Raw genomic sequence first — 11,148 nt, 5'->3', positions numbered from 1 at the left:
AGAAGTGGCATGCCACTCCATTTCTCTTTTCCTACAGCACACCCACAGATCTACACAGAGTAAAACAAAAGCAAGACCCCTAACCAACCCCAGGAGGACTTGTCCGGCTGGAGAACAGGGACCTGCTTTGTCCACTGGTGGTACCAAAATGACAGATTGCAGTGGTGGGCACGATCTAGGCCTCTGTTCCCTCCCACCCCATATGCCCCAAAGCTGCCCAGCAGTCTGTTTTTCCAGGCTGAGGCTGAAGCCAGGACAGACCCTCTTCTCGCCCTCCCACAAAGTAACATAATTAATTGTTCAATGGGCCTGGTCATTGACCTTCCTATCACCCTGGAATGGTTTAACAAAGGTATCTTCAAACTCTGGCAGTTCGTTAATCCTCTCTGATAGCCATCAGGGCTATCCTGATATTTTTTGAACAATCTTCTCTAATGTCCTGATTGGCTCTTCGGAGACTTCTTGCTCCTCTGAGCATATTTCCTCCCTGCTTGCCTCCACAACAGTAGAAGAAGAAGAAGAAGAGTTGGTTCTTATATGCCGCTTTTCTCTACCCAAAGGAGAGAAAGCGGCTTACAGTTGCCTTCCCTTTTCTCTCCCTACAACAGACACCCTGTGAGGTGGGTGAAGCTGAGAGAGCCCTGATATTACTGCTCGGTCAGAACAGCTTTATCAGCGCCGTGGCAAGCCCAAGGTCACCCAGCTGGTTGCATGTGGGGGAGCGCAGAATCGAACCCAGCTTGCCAGATTAAACACTACACCAAACTGGCTCTGAATGAAAGCAGTCTGAATGAAGGCAGAACAGCCGTTAGATAGACAGGTCTCTCTCCTCTTTCTATACAAAATTGTTTCTATCCATAATAAAAAGGTAAAGGTAAAGGTATCCCCTGTGCAAGCACCGAGTCATGTCTGACCCTTGGGGTGACGCCCTCTAGCGTTTTCATGGCAGACTCAATACGGGGTGGTTTGCCAGTGCCTTCCCCAGTCATTACCATTTACCCCCCAGCAAGCTGGGTACTCATTTTACCAACCTCGGAAGGATGGAAGGCTGAGTCAACTTTGAGCCGGCTGCTGGGATCGAACTCCCAGCCTCATGGCAGAACTTTCAGACTGCATGTCTGCTGCCTTAGCACTCTGCGCCACAAGAGGCTCTCTATCCAGAATAAAACTACTTTATTCTTTTAAGTAGTCTGTTCCTGCACTTCTCTTTGTATATTTGGAACCTGCCAACAAGTTGAACAACTGCAGAATCTATTTGAGTATGGAACCTTCCTAACACACTTGCAATGGCAATTCATTCAAAAGTGCAATCATAAATGTCCTCCTATACTTTGGAAGAGATAACTCAAAACAGGTAGTTTGACAATTTTATTGGGGGAAGAATACCAACTGAAAAGGGTGAACATATTCTGCAATCTCTATTGAGCACATTTTTTACAATGAACTTCTTCATTTAGCCTGGTTAAAATCTTGGATAAATCATTGGAAAAATTCTGCTGATTTATTTTTTAAACAATCTTTCGAATTAACTATGAACACAGACGCCCTTCAATTCTCCTCGTATAACAAAATTGGGGCACCCTACTCCATCCCAAACGTTTTATTGAGAGCTCAATCAGAAGGACCCAATTTATGGAACTGGGTCTTTAAAAATGATGCCATTTGATAGATACACAATTACACAATCTAATCCCTCTCCCCTTAAGCTATTTCAAGTCTGATTATTTAGTTACCATCACATCACAAAATCTCTAAATGGCTTTTACCCATTTGTGTTTTCAAACCATGTCACCCGCCTTACTTTCTGGTTGTTACTTCTGTGTACCTTTAGCCCTTCGCTTATGTATTTGTGAAGAACCTGCTGCCAAAGACCTTTCTCAATAGGTTTTAGATTGTCCTGCAGATTTCCATTGGGACAAAATTTTTACACTGACATAGCTAAGTCAGTCTTTCTGTTATTAGCTGCCAAGTCTTTGATTAGTTATAATATGCCGTTGTTTGCACTCGCTGCAAGGAAAATTCAAGCCAAACTTACCCCATTAGAATACTTTTTTACCTTTTAGTGCGTGGTATTTACTGGAATCGTATTTATTTCCATAATTATATAGTGTTTTATCAGATACAGATTTTAGCTGTATAAAGGTAAAGGTAAGGTATCCCCTGTGCAAGCACTGGGTCATGTCTGACCCTTGGGGTGACGCCCTCTAGCACTTTCATGGCAGACTCAATACGGGGTGGTTTGCCAGTGCCTTCCCCAGTCATTACCGTTTACCCCCCAGCAAGCTGGGTACTCATTTTACTGACCTCAGAAGGATGGAAGGCTGAGTCAACCTTGAGCTGGCTGCTGGGATCGAACTCCCAGCCTCATGGGCAGAGCTTTCAGACTGCATGTCTGCTGCTAGTATTGAACTCTAATGAAGGAACGTGTGTGTGGAGGGGAAAGAACAGAGATAAACCACTGTGTTAAACTACTTAAAGGTTAAGGTAACTGTATCCCCTGTGCAAGCACCGAGTCATGTCTGACCCTTGGGGTGATGCCCTCCAGCGTTTTCATGGCAGACTCAATACGGGGTGGTTTGCCAGTGCCTTCCCCAGTCATTACCATTTAACCCCCAGCAAGCTGGGTACTCATTTTACCGACCTCAGAAGGATGGAAGGCTGAGTCAGCCTTGAGCCAGCTGCTTGGATCGAACTCCCAGCCTCATGGGCAGAGCTTTCAGACTGCATGTCTGCTGCTTTACCACTCTGTGCCACAAGAGGCTCTTTTAGCTGTATATATTGCATATATATTGCAATGGCCCTTGTCTATATCTATAAAGAATATAATCTATATAAAAATAATCATCATCATCATCACCATCATCAATATCCCTAAACTATGGAGCCTTTTGGGGTATTCTTGTTGGTGCCCACCAAACTACATGATGCCAACTACAAATGGAAATGGTGCTACATTTGTTTTTGTATTTTTTTCGTGCTCAAGAGCTAGCCTAAGATGTATCCAATGTGTTAACTTTGTTCCTTAAATGCATCTTGCACTTCCCGGTTTAACAAGATCTCCAAACTCTCGAGATTTCTGTTCCAGACAAATTTGTCGACTCTTTAAACAGCATTAACTATCAAATCTAGTGTGCTCCGCTAAATCCCTTAAGCAACAATTAGTGCGATCAATATTTGATATGTAGCTTATACATCCCATGAATATTACAAGAAAGCATATTTTATACACTTGAACCTCACCAAGGGAAGGATCACCATAGACCAAAAGAACTGTGTAGTGAAAATACAGGAAAAAAATTGACACAGGCAGAGTGTTCTTGTTACTTAGTGTTCTAGTCAGCAGTCTGGTTACCAGTGTTATGGTCAGCAGTCTTAAATGGGTCTACTTAGAGTCTCAGGAAAAGGTTCTTACTCTCAAGAAAATGTGTTTAGGATTGCATAGTTATTTCTCTACATTGCTAGAGTAACGTGTAACATATCATGCAAATATAGATGGAAGAAGAAGAAGAGTTGATTCTTATATGTTGCTTTTCTCTACCCGAAGGAGTCTCAAAGCGGTTTACAATCGCCTTCCCTTTCCTCTCCACATAACAGACACCCTGTGAGGGAGGTGAGGCTGAGAGAGCCCTGATATTACTGCTCGGTCAAAACAGTGAGCCCAAGGTCACCCAGCTGGTTGCATGTGGGGGAGCGCAGAACCGAACCCAGCTTGCCAGATTAGAAGTCCGCCCTCCTAACCGCTACACCAAGCTGGTGTAATCCCTACATTATTTAAAATAATTTTAAAAACTGGGGTTTAGGTAGTACTTGCTTTTTTGATGAAAACTCATTCTCAAGTGGCATTAAAATTTATAATTAATTATTAATCTGAAAATAATAATCAGAATAATGTTCAAAAAGTGTGGTGAAACCTTCAGCAGCCTAATAATAAAGTTGCAGGAAAAGGAATTTTAGTGCAGAGCAATATATGTTCGAACATTAGAATTCAAAAGCAACTAGTGGAACGGCAGGCTAGTCTTTAAAAAATTGTGCACAATGTGTATGAATACACTGCTGTAGCTCAGAAAGTTTCAGAACGTATTTTCCAAGTACAATGGCATTATATCACTATTTTTGAATTAAGGTAGATGGGCTAGCAGCCTTTCCCTGGCTATGCTCCAATCACAATGAAGCTGTTCTTAACTAATGATTGGATGGACCTTTTCACACTGCTTGACCTTAGGGGGTTCCACTTTTTGTGAGCATCACTATTGAATTCAAAAGCTCCTGAAAGGTAAGCTCACAAAAATACCCTCTCACACAGATGGGAACCTTGTCCCTTGTCAATTGTACAACCAATTGGAAAAAAAAAAAAAAAAAACGAGGAGCAGTAACCAAAAATGGACAGAGCTCATTAAACACAGGGTAGTTCTTTTCAGGCAATTCAGCTACCCAATTCTGTCTTTCCTGGCCCTCATCTCCTCCCAGGAATAATGGGAACGGTAGTTTCCTTGACCTTGCAATTCAGTGTGGAATGTCAAAAAAACCAACCCACAAACCACTGCTTTCATTGTTGACTGGAAATGATGGTCAAGGAAGATGGAACCTGCCAGAAGAATGGGCCTTGTCCCGTGTTAGTGAACCATCTCTAACTGGTATTCCTTGTCACTATGAGAGGGAGAGCAGATTGGCAGAGAGCACCAGTTAGTGGTAGGGTGGCCGAGATGAACTTGGTTTTGAGACATGCCTAGATTCTTAGTCCATGCTTCAAACAAATGTGAAGCTTTTCAGAGTGGAAAATTTTGAATATTGGACCTTTCCTGTCACTCCTTGCCATAGCTAGAAGAGCTTATGAGTAAAGAATGAGTGTCTAGCACAACAGGGGAAGGGCCCCCCTTAAAGATTTGTTGTCATAAGTCTTACAAATGCATAATCATATGCAGAAAAAAAACAACGCGGTATCAGAGCACAGGTATAAATGCCATTGTTTTTAAAAAATGACAATTTAAAAGAGTCAGCATGCTGACTTTGGTGAAAACTGGTATGTGCATAATAGCCCCTGATCTACCAAGGCTCTTCTTATATCCTAACACTCAGTTTAACTCCAGTATAGCTATGCCCATGGGAAGAAAATCCTCCCTCATTCATGAAGTTAACAAGAAGTTCTCCAAGCTGCCTGCTCCTGCTTTTAGGCTAGTCTGATCTCATCAGATGTTGGAAGCTAAGTAGGGTTGGCCTTGGTCAATATTTGGATGGGAAACCATTAAGGAAGACAAGGGTTGTGACATGGAGGAAAGCAATGGCAAAATCATCTCTGAACATCTCTTGTCTTCAGTACTCAACCAGGGGTCACCAAAGCCAGATGTGACTTCATAACAAAAAAAAATGACATCCATGTTTTTTATGTTATTCGTTTCCCTTGATCAAGATACAATGTTTTATGAGTATAGACCAGGATTTCTTAACCAGGGTTTTATGAAACCCTGGGGCTTCTTGACAGCCGTGGAGGGGTTTCTCAAATGGGTGAGCATTTATTTATTTATTTATTTATTTATTTATTTATTTATTTATTTATTTATATTTGTATACCACCCTCCCCAAAGGCTCAGGGTGGTTCACATAAAACAGAACAGAAACAATACAAATAACTTAGATTAACAATAATGAATGAAGTGAAACAACAAGCAACATGGAACAGTAGAAAAATTAAACAGTGAAGTCCTACAGAGAGGCCAGTGGGTTGGACGGAATTATAGTGGTTGCCATAGGAGGGAGGCTCAGGGGGAGGGCCCTTGGGAAGTGGTGATTCAGGTCGACCTCAATCAAATGCCAGATGGAAGAGCTCCCTTTTGCAGGCCCTGCGGAACTGTTCAAGTTCCGTCAGGGCCCTTATCTCCTCTGGGAGCTCATTCCACCAGGTGGGGGCCAGGATGGAGAAAGCTCTGGCCCTGGTTGTGGCCAAGTGAGCTTCCCTGGGGGTCAGGAATCACCAGGAAGCTGGAATAGCTAGAGCATAAGGCTTTTTGGGGGGTGTAAGCAGAGAGGCGATCTCTCAGGTAAACTGGGTCCAAACCATGTATGGTCTTTTAAAATTTTGTTAAAGTTTTATTGGGTGATATGACTGTATACGGATATGTCGACCTGTCCCCCCTTCCAAAATGGCCAGTGATGGGCCTGAAAGGGGTGGGAAGGAGAGGAACCTTGAGTGGGCATGCACACCGCTATTCTTCCCAACCATATTCTGCATGATCGCACCATTTCTGGAGTTTCTCAAAGCCTGAAAAAGGTTTCAGGGTTTTCTCAATGGTAAAAAAGTCAAGAAAGGCTGGTATAGACATTTTCATATGCAACCTTTAGAGTCTCTTTACACAATAGTATTTCACCTAATTTTTAAAAGAAATGCACCCCCTACAAATGAAAAGCAACAAGCTGATGTTTGGACCCACATGCACCATACATGTCCTCCCATCAGGGAGCTGGGATTGGCTGCGGCTTCCTGCCGAGCAAATTCAACAGCAAGCCCCGGTTTGTAACCAAGGAATGTGTGAAATGGACCTTTAACTGATTCAAAGAGACCCAGGAGGCAAAGATTTAAATACGAGTAAGGATGTCAGAACCAAAGCATTAACAGCTTGCCAGCAGAGGTTTAAAATTCCTTTGGCGCTCACATTGTTTAAGGTCATATGTTCACAAATGCCAGAAATAATCCTCTGTTTTAACTCCACACTTCAGGCGCTGTTTAAAGTTCACATTGAAACAGATCATCTGCCAGTTTAAACAAGCGCTGTGTGACTTCTAAAAGGAGAAGACAGGTCAATAAATAGGAAGGACGCTTACAGGAGGAAAAACCTGTTTAGTTTCTTTTTTTTTTATATAGGCAAGGGATTCTCCTTTACATTACGTTTACAATAGATGGCGCACGTTTAAAGACCTCTTTTATGAGGGTAGATTTCCCTTACACCGGAATAGAAGGACATTTCAGTTCACGGGTTTCCTATTCTGCAAAAATAAAACACCGGTGGGCTTGGATCCTAGCTAAAATTTCCATGGACAAAAGGATTTTCATCTACGGAAAAACAACTTCCCTGCTTTCTGCTGCATTCCCAAATGCTTGTCAACTGCTGTCCTTGGGGGGGGGATCAGGGAACCCTAGGAGTAGCTTGGGGGGGGGGCGCAATGCAAGGCTGAGCATTATGGCTTGTTTTGCTTTTCAATATAGAATACTTAAGAAGATGGGAATGATTTAGATGAACGGATGAGGGCCTAAACACATTTATATTTATTTAATTAATTTATTTTAAAATTTCTATACTGCCGCTCTCCGGAAGGTCTCACGGCGGTTCACAACAGTAATAAAATACAATTAACCCCCCCTAAAAACACCCCATACATTGCAATTAATCAGATGGCGGTCTATTCCTACAGGAGCTCTAATCTCCCCCCCCCCGCCCCCCACTCAGCCCATGTGTCAATTTCTCTTTCACTGGGGGCGAGGGATCAGATCTAATCAAACATTGGGGGGGGGGAATCCTCCGATGGAAATACTGGGAGTCTGCCCTGGTCTCAACCATACACCTGGTGGAAGAGCTCCGTCTTGCAGGCCCTGCAGAAAGCTGACAACTCTGGCAGGGCCCTCAGCTCTTCCGGGAGCTCATTCCACCAGATAGGGGCCAGGAGTCTCATGGCATCATTCAGAACCAACAAAGCTTTAGGCAAGGCATGAGCTTTTGTGTGCATACACACTTCCTCAGATGCAATGTCATGGAATGGAAGTAATCAGTTCATACTTATAGGCAAAATGTAAGAGTAAATTTACAAACGGCATAATGAAAAAACGGGTAACAAATTTCAGAGATAAATCGGAAAAACCAGCAACATGGATTTGTTTATATTCACTCGAGACTGAATTGCATGGGAAATATTTTGTGTACGATAAAAGATGTCTATGTGAAGAGAATAATGAGCAAATATATAATCAGTTGCTGACAGCATTTAGCGGAGACCTTGCCCTTATGCCCCCTTCCTGTCCTCTCAAAGATGGAAGTATGTAACGGCATCATCATCTTCCCTAAAGAAGAGCGCAGGAGTTTTTCATTAGTTTGGCTGCTAGAAGTCAAGGCTGTAGCCACTGCCAGATTTCCAAGTGGGGCTTGAAAGAAGAAGAAGAAGAAGAAGAAGAAGAAGAAGAAGAAGAAGAAGAAGAAGAAATAGGAAATCGTGACTAGTTACATTGAGGTATTGTCCACAGAGGGATGGGATGTTGTGGTTTCCCTGTCATTGGTGTGGCTGCAGATGAAGCACAACAACAACAATGGAGTGGCAGGTTTCCCCACTGTTTCCCTGCCCCAATCCCCCAGAAATGGATCCCCTATTCTTCTGGGCCACCAGGGATTTTGTAATATAAAAAAATGTCATTAGTTTGTTAAACTGATATGTTGTTGTACTGATAGGTGGAGCAGGTTTTCTGAATTTCCAGCTTTCAGGATTAAAAGGGGCGAAGATGCTACAGTAGCCTTTCTCAACTTTTTTTACCATTGAGAAACACGTGAAACAGTCTTCAGGCTTTGAGAAACCCAAGAAGTGGAATGACTGTGTAGAATATGGTTCGGAAGCATGGCTGTGTATAAGTCCACCCAGGGACCCTCCCCTTCCCACACCCTCGCCTTCCCAACCCTCCCGGCCCACCATTGGCCATTTTGGGAAGCGTGATATGACACATGAGAATGCACTTGTGAATGATACAAATAAAGAGATTGGTGGTCCTTAGAATTATATTTTAAAGTGTGGGCTCCATATCAGAATTTTTAAAATATACTACATAGAGAAGAAGAAGAGTTGGTTCTTATATGCTGCTTTTCTCTATCCGAAGGTGTCTCAAAGTGGCCTACAGTCACCTTCCCTTTCCTCTCCCCACAAGAGACACCCTGTGAGAGAGGTGAGGCTGAGAGAGGCCTGATATTACTGCTTGTTCAGAACAGCTTTATCAGTGCTGTGGTGAGCCCAAGGTCACTCAGCTGGCTGCATGTGGGAGAGCGCAGAATCAAACCCAGCTTGCCAGATTAGAAGTCTACACTCCTAACCACTATACCAAGCTGGCTCTCTAGTTTGAGCTTCACCATATCAATTTAAAACCCAGGAAGCCCTAAATTTTACTATATTAGTGCATTTTAAAATAACGTGACCGTTGAGGAAGACCCTTTGGGTCGAAACCCGTCTGGTCTCCGTTGCATGTGCTATTGAGAAAGTTAATATACAGTATATTATCGTGATTTATCGATGTTTTTTATTTTCAACATGTGCAGTTTATTGTAATAAATGGTTGTATTATAAACGTTCCTGCTAGCTCAGCCTTTAGGTTCCTAACTAGGATAGAAATGGCAGCTGCGGAGAGTGGAGGTGAGAATTATGTCCGGGAAACTTGGATGAGGCTGCCTAACAGCCTCTGTATTTGCAGGCACAGGAAGAGCGACTTGGAGAACTGTCTCAGTGCGGAAACAGCCGCCGTAGAGCACATTCCGCTACTGATAATTGCGAGTAGAGGAGGAGGAGGAGGAGAAAACGTGAGGCACATGACCAAGGGGCAGAAGAGCTGTGACTCAGGCATAGGAACGAAGAGGGCCGTGAACAATAGAACAAGTACCACAAAAGGCAACCCAAGTTGCACATCCTTTCCCTCGTCGCACTCAAATGACAAGAGACCCAATAGGGGTCACGAGCTGGCATTGTGCAAGAACGGAATCAATTCATTCTTATAGGGGACAGTGCCTTTCGTTGGAGCACAAGCCTTGTTTGTGCGGCTCTCGGTGTGAAAATACCTAGCCGGACTCTGATACGCACCGACCATTCAGCACAAGTGTCATTACTGCGGCCCCTTCGGTGGGTTTTCCCTCTCTTTCCTGGCTGCTACCCCTCCATTATTGCCGGCATTTAACAGTACAAACACAATGCTGGCTCCTCTTGGCATTGTGCGGGAATCGGTGTAATTGAGTGGAAAACTCTGATAATGAGACTTCATTACAGCAAGGGGGATGTTGCGCTGCACATCCTGGATCAGCAAAATTTTCATCACAAACAATTCAAGGACTCTTTTGTGCTTCCGTAGAGGGCAGCTAGTTATGCAGCACATTTCCTGAGAGATTTTGTGGCATGTGTTTGTATATGTGTGTGTGTGTGTATATATATCAAAATCGATATTAATATCAATGTCAGTATCGATAGATGATATAGATATAGATATAGATATAGATATAGATATAGATATAGATATAGATATAGATATAGTGTGAACTTGGCTGGGGCTGAGGAGGGAAGGTGAGGAGGAAGAAAGGAATGGATCAAGTTGTTTCAGAAAACCAGAAGCTAGTGTACCATTTTATAATGCTAGCCAGTTTGCTTTCTGCCTACCTGAGGGCCTGCAAAACGGTTGAGGCCAGTGCTGGAGCAGGTGGTATGGGTCCCCTTTTCCTATTGGTGCCTGAACATCTTGGCGCCGGTCATCTTGGTCCCCCCCCCCCATGTTGCCTTCGTAAGGGTTTGTTTTAAGGGGCACTATGGTTCTGCCATCTGTTGAAGTTTGTATTGTTGTATTGTAGAAATTGGGGGTTTAATGGTTTTTTTTAAGGGATTTTATTGTGTTTTATTGTATGGATTATTCTGTGTAATCTGCCGTGGGCCGGTTTAGAGAGTGGCAGGCTATAAATCCAATGAACAAACAAACAAATATTTGCAAACGTGGAAGCATTTTCAGTCACCCTTATTCTTTCTGAGGAGCCCCTGAAACACTCTTAAGGCTCCGAGAAACCCCAGAAGTGGTGCAATTGTCTGGGGGGCCCTCCCCTTCCTACCCCCTCCAGGCCCATTATTGTCAATTTTGGGAAGTGGAGGGGGGGGAAGGTCAACATGACCACATTTGGTCATATCACCCAATAAATGTTTAACAAAGAAAATAATTAATGAACTCTCACCCATTTAGGAAACCTTTCCAGGGTTGTCCAGAAACCCCAGGGTTTCATGAATAGTACACTTTCACTTGTTGGATCATAACTCTCAAGTTACCAAAGGTATTGCCAAATTCCTCTATAGGATTTTCTCCAAACGAACTGGGAATTGAAATACCCTATCTTTTACACAAATGCTTTGTTATGGTCATGCCAATAAAGGTGTTTTGAC

This window comes from Paroedura picta, chromosome 2 (genome assembly GCF_049243985.1).
Source record: "Paroedura picta isolate Pp20150507F chromosome 2, Ppicta_v3.0, whole genome shotgun sequence".
Lineage (NCBI taxonomy): Eukaryota > Metazoa > Chordata > Lepidosauria > Squamata > Gekkonidae > Paroedura > Paroedura picta.
This window is presented reverse-complemented; position numbering follows the sequence as displayed.